Source organism: Ambystoma mexicanum, chromosome 6q, assembly GCF_040938575.1.
Source record: "Ambystoma mexicanum isolate Mex_15411 chromosome 6q, UKY_AmexF1_1, whole genome shotgun sequence".
Lineage (NCBI taxonomy): Eukaryota > Metazoa > Chordata > Amphibia > Caudata > Ambystomatidae > Ambystoma > Ambystoma mexicanum.
Genome location: NC_090937.1, coordinates 1,495,011,730 through 1,495,037,569, shown reverse-complemented (window position 1 = coordinate 1,495,037,569; position 25,840 = coordinate 1,495,011,730).

Genomic DNA, 25,840 nt, shown 5'->3' with positions numbered 1-25,840 from the left:
GCACTAATCTCGAACCCTCATGTGCCTGCAATTATTGCATCAACCAATCGTCATCAGATCCCAATGCGGGACCCAACATCCGTTCGTAACCATGAGCAACCATCTCCACCAACGAACTTTCACTTGCTAGTTGGAATACCAGAGGTTACTCTCATTTGCAGTGGAATTTAAATAATGGTTTGAATAGTTAAGATATTGTAGCCCTACAAGAAACGTGGTTATTAAATCCCCCCATATGGGACGATCATGAGATTAGTTTACTGCCAGCAGCCCATGGTGGTAAAGGTCGACCCACAGCTGGTTTGTTAGTCGCAGTGAAAGTGAGCAGGGGTTTGAAAATCTCCCCCTGGCAAACACCAAATAAATTCATGCAATTGGTTAAGATCCTTTTCAACTCACAGACATATGCACTTATTAATCTTTACAGAAACCCAGTAGGCATTACCAATGACAGCTTTTATGATGCTCTTTCCTGTATTTTCGAACATATCTCAAATCAAAATAATGTTTCAGGAACATTGTTAATGGGTGATTTTAACTTTTCTTGTTTTCATTCGAACAAGAGGAACTGGATTCGGGAAGGTGCAAGATGGAATTCCTTTATGGAAGATCATGGTTTAAAGTTGGTAAATGGTGCAATCATAGGTGATATTCCACCTATGAATACCTAGGAAAGAGGCTCCTCCAAATCTACCATCGATTATATCTTTGTATCTAATTCCATCTTTACGAACACTAGCAAATTTGTTATAATCAAACAGATATCCAGTGATCACCACCTCTTAGCCTTATTTTGAGCGGTGGAAAGTGATGATCACCTGAAAACTGCACCGTACTATAAACATACTGGCCCTCATTACGACCCAGGCGGTAAGGGGTTTACGCCGGCGTAAACTTCGCCGACCCTTACCGCCTGAGTACGAGTTCCCGTAGCGCCATGGTGATTTTAACGCCTGCTTTTTGCAGGCGTTAAAATCCATGGCGCTAAGGGACCTTGTTGTTAATTACGCCACCGTAATTTACGGTGGCGTAATTAACGCCTTCCCCACTCCCATTATGCCCTATGGGGCAAAAATGGGAATGGGGAAGGGTAAATGGGGATTGGGGACTTACCGCCCCGCCAAGGTCGGAATGGGGCGGTAAGTCCGCCAACCACCATGGCGGAGTTGGCAGCTTAGCGCCATGGACCATGGTGCTAATAGCACCATGGTTCTCCGCCAAGGTCGTAATGAGGGCCACTGTATCTGTTAACAATGGCAGACATCGATTCAAATGGTCTGCAAATAAATTACTAGCCTTGAATGATGCTATTCTAAAAAATCAAAGCTCACACAAGCCTGGTTCTTATATAGATATCTTAAGCACCTTCGCGAATCTTTATCCTGTTTGTAGTAAACCAGTTAAAATACATGTTCATGACTTTGATCTAGCTTTCTGTGAACGAAAGAAAGCCTACAGAAGAGAGTTCAGAAATTATCAGAAATTACCCATAATTGATCGAATTAAGGCAGTTAAAGTTGCTTCTTCGAGATATCGAAATTGGGTTCGAGCAAGGAGAGCTACCTTGTATCAACTAGATAGTGAATGCTTTCTATAAGGTTGCTGTGGTAAAAATTCAGCCTTGATCTGGGAGCTGTTGAATAAATGTAACATCTCATCCCAAGATCATGTGCAGCTCAATGGCGTACCTGAATCGATGTGGGTTACACATTTTTCGTCCTTATACTACGATCCTATGATGAATTACTATAATTACAATAGTAACGTTGTAAACAGTTGGTCTTTACATTGTACAAGATTTGCTATTCAAGCCTTTATCAAAGCTTCTTCATCATCTAGAGCGGCAGGCCTGTATGGGCTGACCAATGTAATGCTCAAACAAAACATAACAGAGTGGGCACTAATCTTGAATAATACTTTTCATCATATATTACAAACTAAAAATATTCCGCAATCGTGGCGTTCTTCTGTAATCATTCCGGTCTATAAAAAAGGTGATCGAATGAATCCTAAAAATTATCGTCCAATAACGTTACTAGACGTGCCGGGAAAATTTTTTTGTAGACTGGTGCTAAGAGATTTCAATGCTTGGTCGAATAAAATAAATCAACGTGACCCAGCACAAACTGGTTTCGTGGCAGGTCTAGGCACGGGCGTTAATTTAATTACTTTAAATGCTATAAAACAACAAGCAATTCATAAGAAGCAAGTCAGATATTTTGCGTTCGTAGATCTTCATTCCGCTTTTGATTCGGTCTCAAGACCAAAACTTATAGATAAGTTAATCAAAGCGAACTGCCGATCCACTCTTATTGACATTATTTTTGCCCTCCACTCACAAACCAAGGTCTATGTAAGGCTAAACTCTGAGGGTCTTCTATCAACCCCAATTCCAACGTATAGAGGGCTGAAACAGGGGTGCATTTTAGCGGCTGCCTTATTCAATTTCTTCATTAATGATGTACGTGACATTTTTTGCAAAGTAATCGCTGATGCTCCTAAATTGAACAATGTAAAAATGTGTGCCTTGTGGTATGCGGACGATCTTGTGTTGGTATCAAAAACTTCAAGTGGTTTACGCAATCTTCTGTCAGCCCTATGCTCTTATTTCAAAGAAAATGAATTGGTAGTAAACACGAGTAAAACACAAATTGTCGCGTATGTTCTTAAAGGCTCACGCAAACACTTAATGAACTGGCAGATCGAGGGGACTCCCTTAAAGACGGTACCAAATTATGTTTATTTGGGCATCATCTTTGAGGGCAGCCCAACGTTAGACTCACATCTAAATAAAATTAAACAGAAGTTAACCACGGCAATCTGTCAGACACGAGTAATCACTTCTAAATATGGTAAATTTTCCATCAAAGCTGCCATTACTTATTGGGACCAGAATGTCGTAGCAACCATCCTTTATGGTCCTTTATGGTCTGGAAAGACTAATTGTCCCCTCAGGGTTTCTTAATCTATTAGAAGCCAAGTTTTGGCGTGCAATTTTAAATTTACCTCAATGTATTCCTGGTGTGTTAATAAGATATGAATTGGGAATAATTTCTCTAAGTGCATTATATAACTGGCGCCTATGTGCCTTATTTCACAAATGTCTATTATCTACATATGGTAACTCCACATTACCCACCATTTCAAGCTATCTGCTCAATTCTACAGAAATATTTCCGAAATACTGGTCTACGAAAATATTAACAATCATGGTGCATGCCGACATATCACTTGAACTCCTTACTGCTCATCCAGAGCAAGCAAAGAAGAAGGTGTATATGATGGACTGGATTGACACCAGAACTCAGTGTCTAACTTATAAAGACTTTGATTCTACAATCTTTGGCCCAAAACGTTTTAAAAACAATGCTTCTTATTTATGCTTAGCACCATCTGCTGCCTTAAGAACTGCCATTCTTCGTTTGAGATTTAACATCTGGCCCACTCGTGAGGTTAAAACAAGAAGGAAACAAATCTCCTCTGACCTTAACTGGTGTCGGTTCTGTGAAAATGTTATGATTGTAGAATCTCTTCAACACTTAATATTGGAATGTCCGGCACTTAGTACTTTAAGAAAAATGCACTTTGTTAATCATTTTGCATACTTTGCACAACTTGATCCAAAAAATAGATGGGTCGCCTTGGCAGCCACTGAATGTATGAGTATAAGAATTGCAACGATTAATTTTTTACAGGCCTTGAACCTAGAATGATGATGATTGTACAGCATGTTATGAATTTATATGGTTTTCTTAATTTTATGCTTATGAATTTTTCTAATCTGTATAAATTGAAAAAGTTGATGTAATTTCAACTATATTCAATAAACAAATAAATAAAATAATATATAATATTTAACTGACTTGTGTGGAGGGGACTACTGTCCCTTCCTTAACACCCCTTCCTTGGATTGCTCTACCACCAAAGAGGGTACTCACTTTTCTCTTTTGCCCACAGCCTTGGTTACCTCCCTGGCCAAGGTTTGTTATATTTGCTTGCATCAACAAAGCTTCTGTCTCCTTTTGTGATGCCAAGGGGCTTGTTCTCCCACTATGGATCCCAGACCCCCATTAGTTGTATGATTTCACAGTTCTCTTGGATAACTCTAAGCGCCAAGGTCTGTAGATGTTGGTGTTCAAATGGTCAAAGTTTGCATTTTTTGCAGTAAGCCGTTTACTTTTCCAAAATGGGTCCCCGGCCCCCTTAACATGGTCATTCTCCCAGTTTAATGTCTCATGTCTTTTGCCCCTTGCCACTTGCTCCCTCTGGGTGCCCCCAACCTTGGGATCAGCGACCCTGTTACCTGTAGGGTCTGGGACTCTCTGGTTGCTTGCAAGTCTCCCAGGGCTTTCAACGGTTTGGTGGGCTTGCCAGCATCCTCGCCAGACCTCTCTGTGCTTCCTCTACTGCTCTGCATCCATCTCCCTGCACTCTTACGGTTCAGCCCAACAGAAGGCAGTTTGCTTCTGCTTCGGTCTGCTTCCCAGTTGAGAAGCCTCCTCAGAGTGTGGTTCTCATGGGATGCATTGTTCTCCTCACACTGGCCAGCCTCTGCTTACCTGCAGCCTCTCGTGGTCTACACCTGACCAGGAACAAAGACACCATTCTTCTGCTGTCTCGCTGCATTTGAATGAGGCTATCACTTGCGTTGGAGGTCATCACTCCTTGACTGGGATGTATTGCAGCACCATGGGAGTCTCGGGTAATGTAGTGAAGGATGGGTTTAGAGAGAAGATTGGAGGGGGTAAAGAGTGATGTGTTTTTTCCCAAGTTGGTCACCACTCTCAATGGGGTTCTTCCTTCCTATGGCATCTTTCCACTGAGCTCACCCCCAAAGGGGAACATCGTCTACCGGCCTCACATCCCTGGCCTCATGGAAAGAGGATACCCCATCAGTAGTGACAATCTCCTGGGATTCGTCACAGCATGGAATCTGGGTTAATAGCTAGCAGGTATTTTAATTCTCTGGAGATGTTGGGAAGCTTCCCATCCTGCTGGAAGGAATTAATAGTTGTTCCACTATTTGAGATTGGGACCAGTCTAGACCAACATGCTATTGCTGTATCTCCCTACTAGACGTATCTCCCTACTAGACTATTCCAGAAAATAGTTAAAGAAATAGTGCGCTCAACATTTTTATTGTCCCGAGGGTTCGGGCATGTGGTTTTATGCAAACTGTGATCGATCGTAAAAACATTTCCTGTGCACCTTACCTTAGTTTTCCTCACTTTTACACATGCGAAATCAACGAGCGGGGCACGGCCATCTTGTGCTAATCTTATCCTTTGCTGCATCGCCTTAAGTTCGACTGCCCTCGTGGCACTAAATCATATCACCCGCCCCTGAAGCTGACATCACTGGATGCGTACGGCCCATTTCACAACACAAATGCACGTCTCGTGTCAAAGTTCTCTGCACCCCAGCTAATGAGGTGTCTCCATGGAAATGGCAGGACACATCTTTCCTCAATAAGTATAAACAGATAGCTTCTCATCAGACAACATCAGAGTTGCTTTTTCAATCGTTTCACTGGTTTTTTTTGTGTAGCCTGTGACTTGTTTCTGCTCTGTTCAGCTATCTTCGTTGCTCGGAGCCTGTGCGAAGAGATACTTGTACTAGCATTACTATCAATTTTAATTTTGTCATATAATGGCAAAAATACATCTCTAACAGTACGACCCGCAGTATTCAGAGGCAGAAATAATTGATAGAGAAAGATGCGGAAATGATGGGGCAGTGGATGACAGTTGGGAAGATGAATCACTGGATCCTGAGCAAGAGCCTAGTCTTATTCCACCTGGTAGACCTGCAATCAGTGCAAGGTCATGCCAACCGAGGAGGAGAAATGCTGCTGCAGAGAAATCTTTGGATGCTTGGCTTACATATCGAAAGAAGAGACACTGCCACTATGCGTTACCGAGCTACATGACTTCAGGGCAGCCTGCCTCACAAGGTCCGTGTTGAGGATTATGATGTTGCTTATGCACGAACTTCGCGCAACAGTTTGCCCTCGCGACCCAAGTAACAAGTAAGTGTACTTGATTTGATGTCACTTTGACCACTGAGGCCACTAACATTTCTTGTTTGTCTCCTATATTGTCGTAACTTTCATCTATCACTGCCAAATGAATGTAGTCTGGCTATTCAAAATATCTCTCGCGCTTTGGGGAAATCATAGTTGTCATTTTATGTGTCTTGCAATTTCAACTAAGAAACAATATTTCTCTGTGGCCCAAATGTTATGGGTTGCATGGGTGTTCACTTTTGTAATGTGTCTACATTTTAAAGCCCAAGTTGATTGATCCATGAAGTAGCATTTGTATGGTAACTATGCCATAGGATACAGGATACACTTTCAACTAAAGTTTGTAAACTTATCAGGTTCATTTAAATAGAGTATATATGTTTCTTTTCCACAGGTGGTACAGGCTGGTGGTCTATCGTTCGTTTACATGGTGGCTTCATGGGAGGCTTGGATACAGCGTTCGATGAGTAATACCCGCCTGTGTTGTTGCAGACATTTGTGCCAAATTCCCCAGTGACAGCGGACAATACAGGGAATTTTCTCACACTGTGCTGCAACCAGAAGTATACAATGTGTAGTACATTTGCGCCATCAACATCAGCAACAAAATAAAATAAAAATGATCTTTTACAAATAGTTGTTTCAATTTTTCAGTGAACCAGGGACACGCTCACTTGTCTATGAGTGAAATGCAACAATGGTCGGTGCCCTTTTACGCTCACCTCCCCAAACAAAATTCTCCTCTGAAGCAGACTGCGCCCCTGCAATCCACATAAGTGTGTCTCTCCCTTCAGCAGTGTTCCAGGCATCGTCTGCATGCCTCTTGCCTATCCATACCCCCCTCCACTATCAATGGCAGTTCGCTCCTGATACCTGTGCTCCCAAGGAGGCTGGCAGGGTGGGAACGACCAAGGCGCCAAACACCATGTACACTTCAAAGGTTCAAAGGTATCTTTCTCACAGGGGCCATTGTACACACGGCCTCCCCAGACCCAATATATCGAGGCTCCCCTCTTGCAGACCCCACCCTTATAACCACATAAGTGTGTCTCTCCCTTCAGCAGTGTTCCGGCCCTTGTCTGCATGCCTCTTGCCCATCCATCCCTCCATCCACTATCAATGGCAGTTCACACCTGTGGCCATGCGCTCCCAATGGAGGCTGGCAGCGTGGGAATGGCCAAAGTGCCAAACACCATGTACACTTTAAAGGTATCTTCCGCACAGGGGACATTGTTCACATGGTCTACCCAGACCCTGTGTCTCCAGGCTCCCCCGGAGCTGACCCCTGAAGCAGACCCCGCCCCTGCAACCCACATAAGTGTGTCTCTCCCTTCAGCAGTGTTCCGTGCCTTGTCTGCTTGCCTCTTGCCCATCCATCCCCCCATCCACTATCAATGCCAGTTCGCACCTGTGGACATGCGCTCTCAAAGGGGGCTGGCAGGGTGGGAACGGCAAATGTGCCAAACACCATGTGCACTTCAAAGGTATCTTCCACACAGGTGTCATTGTTCACATGGCCTAACCAGATCCCATTTCTCTAGGCTCCCCTGAAAGCAGACCCCCGAAGCAGACCCCGCCCTGCAATCCACATAAGTGTGTCTCTCCTTTCAGCAGTGTTCCGGGCCTTGTCTGCACGCCTCTTGCCCATCCATCCCTCCATCCACTATCAATGGCAGTTTGCACCTGTGGCCACGCACGGCTGGCAGGGTGAGAACGGCCAAGGTGCCAACCACCATGTACACATCAAAGGTATCTTCCACACAGGGGCCATTGTATACACAGCCTCCCCAGACGCTGTGTCTCCCAGCTCTCCTGAAGCAGACCGTGCCAAAAACATGTCACACATTCACACCCACTTTTCGAATCCTTTAAAAACCCCTTGATATTTATCCGCAGAACATCTCGGAGCACTGGAAGTCAACTCTTGATTGTGCTACCTGTTCTCCTGCTACTAACTCCCCTGCTTGCTGAATCTAATTGTTTGTTAGTCAAGGTAAGGGCAGGTCACCTTTTAACTTCATTATATTAATTTCCTTCTGATCTTAAAATTTCTATCTATTTCGACCAAATGTACCCAGTAGTGTAATGTTCATTCCTCTCAATGACTTTACCATTGTCTAATGTGTCAAGTGTTCAGATCTCGATATATAGGGCCTCATTACGACCCAGGCGGTAAGTTACCGCCTGGGCCGTGACTTTACCACCATGGCGTAAACTACGTTTACGCCATGGTGGTTGGCGGACTTACCGCCCCATTCCGACCTAGGCGGGGCGGTAAGTCCCCAATCCCCATTTACCCTTCCCCATTCCCATTTTTGCCCCATAGGGCATAATGGGAGTGGGGAAGGCGTTAATTACGCCACCGTAAATTACGGTGGCGTAATTAACTCCATGGTCCCTTAGCGCCATGGATTTTAACACCTGCTAAAAGCAGGTGTTAAAAGCACCATGGCGCTAGGGGACCTCGTAATCAGGCGGTAAGGGTCGGCGCTGTTAACGCTGCCGTAAACCCCTTACCGCCTGAGTTGTAATGAGGCCCATAGTAAATTGTATCATTGTCAATTGTAATAGAATCGCATCTTTCTCGGACCATGTCGATAAGCATGTTTCCTTTTGATGCATGAAAGTACATTCAACGGACAAGTAACACGTTACGATTAGCGTCATATCAATCAATTCTGTTTGTATGTCGATTCTGTATGTATGTAGTATTCGACTACGCTAAACAGGTGCTGCTTCTTTGAACAAAACATACATGGAATAGAAAACTAATATAATTCCATCAATCTCATGCATTTAGCACACTATTTTTGTAATTGTTTGTACTTTTCTCATACAGATCTTACTGATTTTTCAAAAATGCCTGCTTGTATGGTTTCGGATTGCAGTTCTGGAGCCATGTCAAAAGTCAGGGCACAATCCTGCATACATTCTCGAAGGATATTCATTTAATAAGATGGGTTTGACATTGTGGTTTTGCGGTGGACAAGTTTGAAAGTAGAGCCCAGGTTGGCTTTGGAGACTACAGGGCCAATCGATTCTGCATCTGCAGCCTGCACTTTAGCAAGTATATGTACGACCAATCGATGAACACAAAAAAGGGTCGACCCAGAATGTTTCGTATATTGCATCCAAATGCAATTCCAACTGCATTGATGCACACGGTGCCCCTGGTGAGTCCCGGATGATGAATTAGCTGTAGGCGGTGGTGTTCTGAAAAGGTAACTCCATGAACGGATTGGTGCTTTTGTTGTAAATGTGTCTTACTAAAGTTTGCAAATTTAGGAAGCACAGAACCTCGAAAGTGACGAAACCACCAACACGTCCAGTATTCCAATGGTGAGCCCTAGAGACTTGCAGATGTTTATATTCTCGACAGTTGTATTTTACCTACATATCTAATACAAATCTAATTTTCCCTTTTACCACTTCATGACAATGCACTGAAAATGAAGGAGTCAACTACAACTTCAAGCGCTTAACAGGTAATTTTGTTTCACTTTTCCTTTACATGAATGTATTATGATTGGAATTTCCAAAAATATGAAAACGTTTATGTATCCTGTCGGTTGTTTACACTAGGTGCCATTTATTCGTTTCGCTGTATATGTACCATTGTCTGTATCCCATTGTCTCTGTTCAATTTTGCTGTTTTCATCCGTCCTAAAACAAGTACTGTGTTACAGGGGGATGCTGGTACTTGGACTACAATTACATTCTCTTTTGAAGCTGGTACAGAGTATGAGGTATGCATACTAACAGTTAAAATGAATGGAAGAAATTAAATCCTACATAAAATACTATTAGACAGTGACATGCATATAAACGTGCAGTGTTTCAAACTTTTCTCATTTCTGTTCTAATGTTACACTTGTGCAGAATACATTACAATCAGTATGTTTTGCACAGTGATCTCTGATCAAGTACACTTGCAATCAATCAGATGAAGTTTGAAATGTATATTTTGACTAAATGACGTGCACTGTTTGCGAGGTTAGGTGTGCAAGCGATGTGTGCGATGAAAGATTTTAATTTCCAATACCATTGTCTTTTGTTTTTTTTAATGAATATTCTGTTCAAGGAATGTACACATGGTGTGGAATTAGAAGAGGAGGCACATGGATCAGAGGTGGTGGATCAGCTTGCTGGTGCGGTCATTACAGAGAAGACCACAGTTTCACAGAAAATCAAGAAAACAAGGGTGACTAGCAAACAATTTCGTTTTCTAGAAGTGTTTTGGGCTGGTGTTTTCTTCATAACATATTTTTGTATTTAAAGTGCTACCTTATGTATGTGTGCTATACATTGAACATGTTTTTACAACCCATCTCCTAGATGCCCAGAACAAAAAGAAGCTTAAAGACACAGACAACAAATGAAACCAAAGATGTTGCTTGCCAAACAGATTTCACCATCACTATTTGAGGCGCAGAGTGGCCCATTCAATGACCAGATTTGCGATGCTTATGCCCAATGGCCTGAAACTGAATGCAATGTGACCAGCGAAGTCAGCCAAGTATTCTTGGACCATTGCTACAAGATGAAAATGAATATAACAAAAATGCTTTGGAATTCCTCACAGACCACTTGACACAATCTACACCCGGAAAAAAAGGTTCACCCAATAAACAATTGACGTTGATGGTTTCTCCAATTTGTGCGCAAATAACACAAGCTGAACTAACAGAGACTGCAGCTTCTAAACAATTGAACGAGGAACTTGCCAAAGATCTCGACTACAGTTTGTCTAGTTTGGCTGATTTGCCCACCACAGTTGAGTCACAAACCACAATCATGCAGGACAATTGGCTAATAAAGGAGCAGAAATCTGTTGTATTCGACAGCTGCCTGGTAGACTTTATATTGATGCTAAAATGTGTCCATGCATTGAGGGGGTAAATATGCGGGCAGCCATTGATGCATGTGTCTCGTGTATTACAAGGCACTAACCTGAAAATCCAAGGCAGCCATGTCTACCTCCATGATACATTTTCATGGTCCGCTCAACTGATACTGGGCAAGTGCCAGCTGGAAATCTACTGTGTTCAGCGGCTTTACTTTTTAGTGGCTCGCCTTTTAGTAAGTTGTCCAGTTTCTGTCGATTTGTGGGAGTTCAGTTCCTTGCTTAAATGCAGTACTACAAATATCAAAGAAAATTCTTATTCCCCGCTATTAGTCACACCTGGAAAATTGAACAAAAGTCAATTGAAAGCACATTTTCAGGCAAGCAGTTCAGGCTAGCTGACGACACACAATGTGACAGCCCCGGATTTTCAGCTAAGTACTGCACATACCACTTTCACACGGCTTTGTTTTTTGTATCACCCTCAGCCTCAACCTGGAAATTAGTACCAGGTTGATTAGTTCAGCTATTGATTCTTTTAGTCTGTTTTAAGCTATAAGACATCCGCTCTGCCTGCTTGAATAGCAGGATGGTATGAGGTAATTTCGCTACCAATTAGTCAGGGACAGAGACAGAGAGTTACACCCATTCCATGAACACTGGTTTGTGCCTTTCTTACAAATTTCAGTTTACTCTATAGCTTGTAACCATTACATGTGTGTGCACATTATTTAAATTCATGTGCTGTTAAGCGAAACTGCTTTGAATATAATTTGGTTATTTCACCATCAATGTTTTTTCTTCAAATCATCAGCTTCACATTGTCATGTTTTTGCCCATATAAGTGCATATTTTTAGTAATGCACTCTGTTTGTTTAGTTATTTATTTCTCTATCTACTGACCACCCAATGTCTGTTTGTTAATCTGTCTGTTTATGACTTACTAACTAATTTCTCTTTGTTAATGTGTCTGCTCATGAATCTATTACTTAACATTTTAATAATAAAAACTTGCTTTTGCTTAATCTATTCATTATTTGCTGGATTTCCTGCTCCATGATTTCTACTGTGTATGTTAACAGTGCAATAGGTTCCATCTGTGTCCAAACTGTGTGATTTAATCCTGAACAAGTTTATAAATGCATTGAGCCTACAAATTACTTTAAAATGTTCATGTTTTTGCTGGGAAAACGTTTTTGCTATAGTCCTTTGACCACTCCATTGTGTTCCAACAGCATCTGGAGTTCCTCTTTTGTTCATAGCATACCACTTTCAAGATATGGAAACGAATTAAATTGTTTGTTTGGAGATCATGCAGGTGTCCCAATGTAAATCCTCTGTGGCCATGGAGAAACATGGTTTCATAAAATCCCTGGAACATCTTCAATCGAGAGGAATGCAGAAATACCTCATAGCCACTAGCAGACATGTTTCAATAGTCAAGGCCATGCAAGAGCAGTTTCCAAAGATTTGCCATCAATTTGATGTATGACACGTTGCCAAATCAGTCAATGAAAAAATTACAGCTGCTGGTAAAAAGAAGGGTTCGGAAAATATTTTACAGTGGTCTCAGTCTTTCAGCAACCATCTTTGGTGGAGCTCCAAAACTTGTGATGGTCTGTGGAAATTATACTTGAAAAATGGCACTCATTAATGCACCACTGTTCCAACGTTCACGCATGGACAGAAAACCAAAATGTTCACCAATGTGCACATGGAGCTTTATCGGAGGAGCAGCAACGCAAGAAGAAGTGGTTGGTTCCATCTTCACCTCCACACAAAGCTCTTGAGAAGATCTTATTTGATAAAACTCTTTCAAGAGACCTAAAGGGATTCACAGAATTCTGTCACACTAGAGATTTGGAGGTGTTCAACAATATGTGCCTAAAGAACAGACCAAAAGGTTGAATTTCGGCACAAACGGTATGCAAACTTAGACATTACTAGCGGCATAACGAGAACATAGGGAGAGAACAATTGAGAACTGCAGGAAACTTTGGGATACTTTGTTACACAATGGCCTTTGCAAAACAAAGCAAAAAATGGGTGGCCAAGCCAATATACCAGGAAAAAGAATCAGATTGTGTGAGTTCTCACTTTGACTGCGTTGGACATGGACACTCATGCAATCAATCCTGATTTTGCTCCTAGGACACATACATTGCCACAAAACAATGCAAACCTGCCCTGTCCACCTAAAGCGGATCTCGTTGAACAGTTGACTTCCCGGTAGAACTGATTTGCAGCGTTTTCATATATGAACAAAGAAATGCTATTAAATTTGAATTTCAAAGCTATTAAAAGTATTAAGAAATATTTAATTATGCACATTTGATCCGGTTTATGATTCATTAGTTTATATCTTGCACGATAACATGCATGTCTGTGGTTGCTTGGTGTCTGTAAAGATCGAAATAGGTGTCCATAGTGTAACTCTGTGTTTTGCCCACTCCCGCTTTTGCCCCGCTCTTGTGGGTCCTTGAATGATCACTGCATGGGAGGGTCAGATGGACATCAGCATGAACGGAACTGTGGGGTCTGAGCTGGTGGGCTCAGGCCTGGTGGGGTGTAGGTTGTTAGTGCATGCAAAGTTCAGTGGAGATGAATTGGCACAGAATACTTCAATTTATGACTTTTCATGTGTCTCACATTATCCGCAGAGCACATTACTCCACGAGAACAGGGCGCGGGTAGAGGTGGTGAGGACATGGGTTGGGCTGGCTGAGCTAGGCGCTGGGGATGGGAGAGTTGCATTTGTACAAAGAGAGATGGATTTTTGGGCCTAGTAGAAAGATGTAATTGGGCCTATTTGAAAATGGTTTCATCGTTATCTGTTTTTCTTACCCTAACTCTAACTGTTTTCCAAAACTGTTTTCCAAATCTATTGATTGCTAAAAAAGTATTCACGGCTTTGGTGGATGCTAGCAAACAATTAGTTTATATTTCAAACATATTTCAAATGCCAAGTTGGTCAGCTAGCGGGCTAATCGCTCCCATGGAGTGACGGTCCCTTCGTTTAATGTAGCTTTGTGTAGTTCACACTGACACATCTTGTACAGTATGTTTTTGATTTGTGGCTTTCCTTCACAAAAACAAAACTTACCATAAATGCTCCTTAGAAGGTTCAATTGTTGTTCGACCTTGGAAGAAAGGGAGGATTTGCTATGGATTGAAGGATGTAAGTTGTGAAAAACGATAAGGTTCACTATTTTAAAACTTGACATTGGAACATGTATTTCATTCTATGAAAACCGTTGTTCTGAGCGGACACTCTGTGTTACACTGAGAGAACTGAAGTACCACATATCATGTTAGTTTGACTAATGCAAGTTTGTAGATGAAAGAGTAAAGGTTTCATTTTCTGACCAGTATTGCTTGTTTACATTGCGATGGGTTGGTGGTTGTGGCATATTGTGACATCGCACAAACACAACCTGTATGCAGGCTAGTGGTATCTAAACCACTTTGTCCCATGGCATATCAGTGTATGCTATCAATGTTGTATTATTGGTTAGCAGGTGCCCCTCTCTAGAAAGAAAATGGAAACAAAAATTGTTGTGTTTTTTTGACACTTTGAGTGTCCGCATCCATCGCCTTTAGCTCAATGTACCTTTCACAGATGTGAAATATCCATTTGCATATTTGTCTTTATCTCGGGCACATGGGCAGTCCTGCACCGAAACGCTATGACAATTCCCTTCTCAACTAGAGTACCTACAGCAACCCTGTACACATGTTTCAGCTGTGTTGTGCCTCTCTGAGTACAGTGAGCATGGAGTCCACTTCTGGGTTCCCCCAGGTTCCACCAACCCCAAGTTCATTGCTAATATTCCGTTATAATGCTGTCTATGTGTTGTTCAAATTTTTCTGTAAGCTTCCGCATCCCATTGGGAGCTAAACATACTCAACAGAACTAAACTCTTAATTACATCATAGACTCAAACTTACTGTGTGTTTCCATTGTTTGTGGTTTGTGATGGTTATTACGTTTCACTCGGCGCAAAATTAAAGGGTAAATGGAGACATTTGAATAAAGAACGGGTACTGAGATATATTTTTATTCTGTTTTCTACACAGACACATTTTTCCTTTATGCAAATGTCATCATTTTCAGATGCCGAATGACGGTTTCTTCAACCAGCAGTGCCACATATGCCTAAATGGATGGATGTCTATTACGCTGATGTGGTACGATCGCCCGGGATCGATATGCCTGTTTGTGGTACCAGCGACAAGGAGAAACAAATGCGCATCTTCTCCCAAAAGGAACACTGTGTGCCTCATGATAACATTTTGATGCTGTAACCCAAGGGCATTAAAAAATCGGTGTTCAATGGAAATCTGCGGATGTTCTTGGAGCATTGTTTGTGAAATAAAATAACATTATAAATTGCAGAGTATTGATGTTTCCACTAAAAATTGTTTTTTCTATTCTGATTTGGAACGCGCTATGCTGTGAGAGGATGTGATTGTTGAATTTCCGGGTTCTGTGTCAACTGATGTTAACATCTAGGTGATGACTGGGCGCGTTTGGCTACGCTGCCCATTAATGTCATGAAAGTAGGTGGAGTATATCACTAGGAATAGTGATGTCAGCTTCAGGGGTGGGTGATATGATTTAATGCCACAGGATCACTCGAGCATAATACGATGTATCAACGGATAAGATTATCACAAGATGGCCGTGCCTCATTGATTTTGCATGTGTAAAAGTGAGGACAACTAAGATAAGGTGCATAGGAACTGTTTTACGATCGATCACAGTTTGCTTAAAACTCCAAGCCCGAATACTCGGGACAATAACATTTTTGAGCGTACTATTCCTTTAAGTAGATGATATATAATAGAGTCATGGATTGGATAGGAACTCACAACTTTTTTCATGATATTTGGTATGGTTTGAATTAAAGCATTGTGATGATGTTATAAGTTTTACTCCTCAAACTAATTTTATACAAGTATGTTGTTAGTCATTATATTGAAATTTACTTAGGAAGCATAGACTTAACTACTGACTTTGTGCATGATGTGACCCCCTCTTTCATTTTAATTTGCACGTTTATTCCCTGTCCTCTGAGTTAAATATAATGACCACAGATACACAAAATATAAGTAATTGGCGTAACTGTGTTCTGGCCTATGAATATGATGTTATTCTTCTAGTGCTCACCCTATGTACTGCAAACCCTGAGACATGGGTATGGTAATTGCATTGCTGTGCATGGATTGCATCTAAATGTGCATAAGTCCCACATAATGTGGGATGATAAAATGTGCCAACAATTCCAACACATCTGGACCATTGGCAAGAAATTAGAGGGGTCAAATATTTCTGATGTCAAGGTGTGATATTTCAGACAATCTACATTGGACATATCAAATCAAGTCCCAAGAAACCAAAGTATCAGAGCCTTTTTTGCGCTTAAATAAATAAGAATATTTTCGCATGAGTATTTGCAGTTTTTGGGTGTGGGCCACTCTGTTCCAATACCATCGTAAGTTAAAAATAAGTAGTATTTTTGGGACTCTCTTGGTCTGCTGCAGAGTGCTCTGACATAGCTGAAGTACTCAGAATGTAACCTGAACAATGTCTCAGAAATTGCCAAATTGCCATTACTTCTACTTTGTGTGCACATCTGGAGATATACCCTCCTTTCATAAATCAAACCCTCATATTCAAGTTAGTCAACTCAATTTCTATGCAAGCAGTGAGAAGCTAAGGTATGTTAAAAAAAGGCTGACCACGATTACATAATTGCCTTTGTATCTCCTAAGCATAGGTAGGAGAAAAATCATAAGTAAGTAATCTAGCTCAGAATTGTCTTTCACTTCCAAAGAATGATAAAGAATATAGTGAGCTAGTAAAACCAATGGTACTACATTACATTCTGTCTAAGTGGCACCCTTGCTGTGAAACGTAATTGGGTGGGTCCCATAACCTGGCAAAGTAAGCCACTCTGATACAAATTAAGACAAAAACACTAACAATGTTTAGAGTTCTCTCTGAGAGGAAAGGTGCTGATAGTGACTTTATCTGCTTTTGTGATAATATCCCAAAAATATAAATGGATACATGTGTTCTTTTTTATCCTGCCTCTCTAGTTGCAAGGAAGACATGTATTTCACCTATTTTGTGAATGAATTCACAAAAGTTTGAGAGATATTATTTTAACTTTTCTCTTGTTTGTAAATGGACCATTTCTGAATGTAATATGCTTTTTAAATTCACTCTATTCTTTTCTTAAATTTGTTCATTGAAATTAACACTTTTTGAATTCCATTAACAGGAACAATGCATTCTGTATTTAAAACTAAAGGCTACTTGAGGGAATTGAAGCAAGAAATTATATTAACCATCCTGTAGAATGCAATGTTTCATCCCTGTGATATGATATGATCTGATATTGAATTAATATTGCGCTACATACAAAGGTGTTTCAGATATATGTAAAATGCCTGTTGAATTCTATCCAGTTTTAATGTGTAAAATGCATGTTGAATTGTATCCAATTATTAATGTGTATACCTTTGCTTTGTCTCATGATGGGTCTTTTGGAGGGACAGTATTAAGACACAGGCCACACCTGAAGAGGACATTTTCAGACATAAATTACAGTAAGGAACACTAACAATAATTCAACTTTGAATTGAAACATATAGTAAATCCGAGTTTCAGAGGAAACCTCCATAGAAGGCAATAACACTATCATTGAGCAGGAACAGTGTAAAAGGTGCACACAGTGAAGTTGTTGAAAATCATACCTGGGGATTATTGGTCTAATTGTGTTTTGTGACATAGCTCGTAAAGGGGATTACCCCAACAGACTTTCAATTGCTATATCAGGGGTTGAACTATTTCTTGTGATATATATCTAAATGCACAGGAGTTGTACTACTTTTCGTTCTGTCTTTTAAAGGCACAGGACAGGTAGGAACATCAACTGCTCCAGGCAGCCCTTCCAAGTTAAGTCTGCTCCAGTCTGTTCCCTGCTTTCAAAATCCTTCTCGAACAAAAGGCTTCCACTGGTAAAGGCCTTCTTAAGGAGGACATACATCAGGTAGATCCCGGTGAAAACAAATTCAGCACTTATCATTTTGGACAAACTCCCTTCATCAGCAGATTCCCCAATAATTCTCCCCATTTCCTGCATGTTTGGCAGTAAGTAATAAGTAAACTCCAATGATGCATAATTGTTAATGTAGAATGTTCTCCCTAATATCCTCCCATTTAATTTGATTGGTTAAATGTTTTTTGCCATGTGCAAGAGGAGGTTGTTCTCTCTTCCCATCCAGAGATAAACACAAACATAATTAAATATTTCTCTCATACCTTCTGCTATGTACCTGTACATAATTCAAGACCTATATATACTGAATGGCAAGAACATTGTGAATTAGTAGATATTCTTCATGTTCCAATACATTGTACTATGACAAAAGTATTGAAATGTGTAAATGTATTAATAATTCACATGCAGATGCTTTGCTGAATGCACATCTGTTTTCGGTTTTTAAATCAAAAAAGCATTCCAAGTTTATAGTTGATAATATGATTTAATGTTGGTGCCATCTAAATGAATATATTTTACTTTGTTTTTCCAAAGCTGTGCATTGCATGTTTATGGGAGTTCAACATAGCATATACTGAACAAAGTTCTTTGTAATCCCGGATCGTGCAGAAAACATGTGATAGGTGATAGTGTATTGTTGCCCATCAGGTCACAAGTTTCAGGGTTGTGTGGACATCTGATATTTTGAAGTGTTATGTTACTAAAAGAGCAGAACCATGCCTTTTTTTATCTGGCATCACTCATAAACTGCAAAGTTCCAAACAAGTATGTTTTTAAAAAAAATATTTATGCCCTCATTTATTGCAATTTTAAGGTGTAACACATGCACTGAATATCCACAGTTGTGTCTGTACTGCTCATCGAATCAGCTAATGTATTAGTTTATTATAAATGATGTTATTGTTCCAACACAAAGCTGACCTTTTGTCTTGAGAGTTGATCTCTGATTAAGCATGGAACATAATGGAAATCCAGCTCCATTTTCCATTTGCAGTGGCAAAATGAATTGGTAATGTTGCCCATTTCAATTAACATAGCACATAATTATGTGTGTCTTGTCAATAAGTCAAATTCAGTGTGAATACTATATATGACTGGTTTATCATTTTCTTGTAGAATATTAGATTTCACTTTTAGGGTCATTTGTGTAACATAGCTGCACAAAAGAACACTGTTTGCATCAAGCATATGCATGCTTTTTTGGATTAATATTAATCATATGAACAGCAATGCACAATGAAGCTTGTTTATTGAATGTATCACATGTGTATTAAATAAATGTGACAATAGCAATTATACATTTTCAATGCATTTCTGCATCAGGGCAAAGTTTGTACTAGTGATAATACCATTCTGTAGTAAAAATGCATCTGTTTTACACTATGTCAATTTTAGCCCTGGTGCTTTTAATATGCCAAACTGCACTCATCAAGGTGCAATGGATTTTTAATGTGTCAGAGTGTTTTTGAAAACAGGGCAAACTTTGCCCTAGTCTAATACCGTGCAAACTAAGCACTTGCAGTGGTGCACAGTTTATGTAATCTGACTGCTGTTTTTAAACCTGAGGCAGAGATGAAGCTTCACTGTTTGGAGGAACACATCATTTTTTTTTTTTGTATAGCATATGTGTGCCTTGAGTATAAATGTATGCAGTATGAGTTTATATTGTGTAACATTGTGTATAGGTTATATAAATATGTTGTTATAATCAGACTTGCAATATCATTGTCAGTGATGGTTTCGACAAAGTTGATTTATTGATGGGCTTTCAAGTAACAGACAACACCCTCCCTATTAAAACATTCTTTCCTAACTGAGCCAACCCACACTCCATATCATCGGAACATCAAGAGCATCAAGTCAAGGCCATTCAACAATCCCAGCTTGAATAAAAATGAGCTTATTTAAGCAGCCACCTCTGACAATGTATATTTCATGGATGTACATGTCCATTTCGTGTCCAAGATGTTCATTCATTTAGTTTGTGTCTTCTATATTTATGCAGCTATGTTGCTTATCTGTTTGTTTTTAGTGTGTGTTGTAAGAACATGTGTTATAAGAGTGTATGGCACACATTGTATGACTGTTTGGTTTGAAGTCATATGAAACGTACATGTAATATAACCCTCCTATATACATGAAAACTGAGGTTTCACTTTGATGTGTTTTGAATATATTTATGAGTTGTATTAACATTTTACATTTTGTACATTTTCTGCAATTTACATGCCCTATACATGTATTATACATATAGAAGAAAATACTTTTGATTCTAAATGGCAATGTCGATTTCCCTAGTATGAAATCTACATATTCTACACATATGTGTATAGAAGATCTCAATTTTTTCAGATAGTCGCATATATTGGTGTGTTGAAAGAGCATGCACGATTAGTGTGTACGTATGGGGGTGAAATAGCATACTGAGTAAGGTTATGTGGCATACGTGTCAGTGTCTGCGTGTAATTTGGAATATCATAAAATATTGTGTTGAATAGTGTGTCATAACTGTGTGTGTGTAACAGTGTGTGTTTTAAGAGTGCAAGCATAACAGTGCATGTGGTAAGGATTGTGTGTGCTAAGTACTTGTGTTAAAAGATGATGGGCCTCATTACGACCCTGGCGGAGTGGGTTTACGCCAGCGTTATTCGCGGCGGACCCGTCCGCCCTACTACGAGTTCCCGTAGCGCCATGGAGCGTTTTCCGCCTGGTTTTTCCGGGCGGAGAAATCCATGGCGCTACGGGACCTTGTTGTTAATTACGCCACCGTATTTTACGGTGGCGTAATTAACGCCTTCCCCACTCCCATTATACCCTATGGGGCAAAAATGGGAATGGGGAAGGGTAAAATGGGGAATGGGGATTTACCGCCCCGCCAAGGTCGGAATGGGGCGGAAAATCCGCCAACCCCCATGGCGCTATCGGCAGCTTTCCGCCGTGCTCCATGGTGCATTTTGCACCGCGATTTCCGCCAGGGTCGTAATGAGGGCCGATGAGTTGTAAGAGCATGTGCCATAAATGTATGTGTCATAAGTGTCTGCTATAATATTGTGTTCCGTAAGTGTGTTGTAACAGAGTAAAGAGCACATAGACATGTCATCCATAGCTCCCGACCTTAACCTCCATCTTATTGGAACAGCAGGAGGGATTGTCCCAATATGGCACTGAGTGCTTGAGAGACGATATGCACTTAGACAACCATATCCAATATGCCTCCACAATCAAAGGGTGAAAGGGTGTCTGCACACACCATTGGACATCGAAGAGCTATAAGTGAAATCAGACAAGGGCAGAGTGACGTCATGAAGGTAAGAAACCAAGATGTACTGAAACAATATGAAAATACTTTAAGAATAAAGATGTAACTGGAGTAATAAGAGAAACATGTAATCGAATACAAAGAAATCATGAGCACCAAAGAATGTAGTGAGTAGAGTCAAACTGAATGTACTGAAGGAAACTGGCAGATTGGGGAAGAATCGATGCCAAGGGACTCAAGCTGATTCACAGATGTAAGTAGAGCATCGAAAGTGGCAAATATAGGGGAAGGGACTGTATTGTAAATATATGTATATGAGTGACAGGATTTTTGGTGATTAGAAAAAAGAGAAATAGATACCTCAATTCCTGATTCCAAGAGGATGCAGAAGGAAACACAATAAAACTACAAGTGGGGGTATTAATTAAGGATTCCTGAGGCAAGACAAAAAATAAGAGTGTGTATCAAATTCCAAAACAGGGTACAAAATGAGATGACATACATTCACTAGAGATAGTAAAGGAAGGTGTATGCAAAAAACAAAAGTGAACATATGTTTGGGGCTATAAATATGTCTGTGTTAAACTTTTATTGTGTGTAGATTAGGAGATATAAAAACGATAGTAAGGAATTAAGGTGATTATCACATTTTTAAATCAAGAGATTGACATCAATCAGGAAAACACAAATCAAAGAAGAATAATAAATAAATAGAGACTCTTAAAGTGTCAATAATAAAACAACGAACCAGCAAACATTGATTGAAATTTTAAACAAATGAATAAAAGCAATTGATGGTGCTTGCTCAAATCAATCAGTGTGGTATATTTGATAAAGCAAATACAAGAATAAAATATCTGGTTAGTATTGGCAGTCAAAATTGACATGCCACCCTTTTTACATCTATGAGAACACTGCCAAGATATACCCCCAAAATAAGGCAGTATCACACAGAGTGGGTGAAGAGCACAACTGATAAAGCACCCATGATGTGGCTGCAAGTAGGCTCATTGTCAATAAACAGCATTGCAAAAGATGACAAAATATGTGCATGCTACATATAAGGGTGATAAGTTACGGAAATAGTTGGCTGTTTTAGAGTTATTGAAGAGGTATCAGAGTGAGAAAGAAGACCCACTGAGAAGGAGTGGATGCTTAATCATCATAAAAGGGAACATGTAATGCCTTTGGCTCTTCTTTCCCCTTCTGAAAACTAGAATGCAGATACTGAGAAACAGGGATTTTAACATGTAAAGGAATTGAAAGCAGCTGTGGTGTTTGCTAATCTGACAAACTAGCCCCCTGCTTATAACAGTAAGGATAAAGTGGAAGAGAGAAAAAGTAGAGAACGCAAATATATGTCAACAGTTGATGAAAGTAAACAGCGTGATGAGAGAAAGGACAGACAGGTATAGATAGAGGAAGAAGTAAAGAAGTGAAGGACAAGGCTAAGTAAGTGATGATAGTACAGAATGAATTGATGGGAGGACAGATATTACTCAAACTAGATGACAAGGCATTGATGGGATTAGAGAAAGAGTCAAAAGAGAAGAGCGGGAGAAGAAAGAAAGAGAACAAGAGAAAGCATATAAGGAAGAGAAGGAACAAGAGAAGAAGTGAAAAGAAGAACACAGAAGATACAAGGCAAGGAAAAAAAAGAGCAAAGATTAGAAGAGAAGAAACAAGAGGAGATAGACATACAGGGATTGAAAGTATGTAGGTTGCAGAGAAGTCAATAGGAAGATGAAATGAGAAAGATGAGAAGGGAAGAAGAGATGAACAGAAGTAGGGGACACAGGGATGACGAAATAGATCATCTATTTAATAGAAGCATGGTGAAGAGAGAGAGTGACAAAATTCCTGCATGGAGCTGCAAGGGACACAGGGAATACAAACATGGGCTGATGAGCATGAAGCAGAAAACATTGTGAAAAGGATTGTGGATTTACATAGACAAATAAGGGATAAAGATGGGTATAAAACCAAAGAGAATGTCAAAGGATCTCTATCGAGGGAAACAGAAGGAAGGTCAGATGATGTAATAACAGATGAACATAGAACACTATCTTTAAGTAGACTTGATCTCGATGATGTGGAGAGCGACGGAAGTCATACAAGCTGGTGCATAATGATGTCAGAGGAAGAAAGGGAGGACAACAAGAAATCTCAAAGAGAAGGGGCATCCGATTTTTCGAAAGACTCAAGTGTAGAAAAAGTTTCAAATTGGTCAGACTTAGAGGACCCTAAAGAAAAAACACCAGAACTGACACCAGACACTGAACGAGCACAAGTACGATTGTCGGTTACATGTAATTTTAATAAATCCACAATAACATAGATAATAAATAATGAAAAAAAAATAACTAATGAAATAATAACAAAATGCATGTATACCTAAGTAAAATGTGCACAAATAATGAACCCAAAACAATGAACACCATTCATTACAGCTGGCTAGAATAAAGAAGCCAAAACGCGCACCCGTGGAAGTCCCGTGAAGTCCCGCTTTGCCGTGGACCCTGCTTCCAGCGTTTCTTTTCGTGGATCCTTGGATTTTGGACTGTTAAACTACAAGCCCCAGCAGGTGAAAAATAAAGAGAGAACAGTTGATTGTGCAAAGGACTAATTAGCTTTAAAGCTAAGAACAAGACTCTAATATACTTCTCTCCTTGTTTAGGCTTAACTGCAATAAGGGCTGGGCGGAGCTATATAAGCTCATGGGCGCGCGCACCGCGCGCGCGCACCCGTGGAGTCCCGCTTTGCCGCTTCGCCGCAGTGACGCGGTTATCGTGAGAGAGCTAGGTTTTAAGAATTCCATGATTAAATATTAATACTGGTTTTAAAGTTTTTAAAGCAAAGAGAGGCATTATCGTGAATCAAGTAAGTGTCAACTATGCTCACCCTTAGATCTGGTATGCCTTGTGCGGAACGTGTGCGTGCCTTATTGGAGTCTACCTCAAGAGATAGCCCAGCGTTTTCTTCAAAAACGACGCGTTCTTTTGTCAAAAGTGCGCCTCTGGAGATGCGAACAAAGAAGAAAAGATCACGACTTGACTTTGTTACAGGTGACCTGAGAGACTACGGATTTGATGTTGGTCGATCTCCACGTCCTGTGGCTCGAATTGCTGAATGCAATAATTTAAGTGTATCAAATGTTGAGGCGCATCCCTTCAATAACGAACAAGCGGGTTCTGCTATCCAGCAAACTGCTCTTAGCCCACGGTTGTCTCAGGCCACAAATGTTGGTAATGTTGGTAATGAACAGGGAGAGCAACATTGTAATATCTCTCTATCGGACTCAATGATGTTGCTGAACGCCCGCTCAGGAGTTGTTAGCTTAGCACCTCTATCTATGCAGAAGCAAGAGTCTGTTGCTGTTGAAGACAATGCAATTATAGAGTTGGAGTCATCGGACTCTTGTTTTGTGGCCAAAGATGACGAATCTGACCTTTCTAAATCCCCTGTTTTATTTAAAAATGGAGATATTTCAGAATCAGAAAGCTCCATCTCATTTATTCCACCGACTCCGAGGAGACTAAATAGTGATAGTTTAGCTGCAAGCCCGACTTTGGTAATAAAAAATGCAGCTCCTGTAACATTAGAAGCAATGAATATGGCCCTGATGTCCCTCGCTAAATTATTTGAAGTTTTAGATTCAAAGATTAATTCATTACAAAATAATGTTGAATCTATCTTGAGGTCACAGAAGGCTTTTGGTTCATCTCTGGCCCAGAAACAAGAGTGTGATGTCGATCAGATAGAACTCCTCTCTAAACAGTTAGGTGAGTTGGTGTCATCATGTAATAACATTGGAGACCAAGTGGACAGGAAATTGAGCTCATCTAGAGCTGAGAAAAATATGCAAAAGTTTAAGACCGCGGTGCCTTTTGTTGAGGGTATTATACGAGAAATATCAGTAGAGGAGGTGGGGCTGGTATCTGTGGTGTCACAGTCAAGCCCTTATGTGGGAACAGCCAATGTCGTTGGTAAGGATGCAAGGGGTCAAGGTACTGTGAAGCTGACTAAGTTGGCGCCTATATTTGATCAGGTGGTGTTATGTGAAGAGGAACCTGAGGACCCTAATGCTGTTGCCTCCAAAATAAGTGACGAGCAGCAGTCTAAATGGGCTTATACAATATTTGCTAAAAATGCTAAAGGGTTAGCCCACCAACAGAAGGAAAATGTAAAGAAATCAAAAAATCAGAAGTCTAGGATAACTCCTTCGAGTGGGAAAACAAAACAATTCTTTAAATCCCTGTCTAAACCGGATAGGGGCGCTTTGATAGCTTCTGATGCAATCTTAAAAAAATATCAGAACTTATCACAAGAGCGACAACGAGTGAAGAGTGGGGGGTTGACCCCCTCCATGTGATCCCCCCGCATGCTCCCCTAAATGAGCTGGTGCAAATAGCGGAAGATCTTGAGAGTGAATCTTCAAATGTGACAGATCGGATCCCAGCTTTAAGGGCCCCGAAGAAAAAGCAATCGAAAGATGCTAGAGTATCCAACTCAATACCTAACACTCAAGATCTTAGAAAGGCAGTGGATGAGTATATGGCCCAATTTCATCCTGAGCCATCTTTGACTTACCCACTGTCCAGGGTCCTAATTCCAGCAGCAAAAAAGCCTGAATTAGAGGTTGA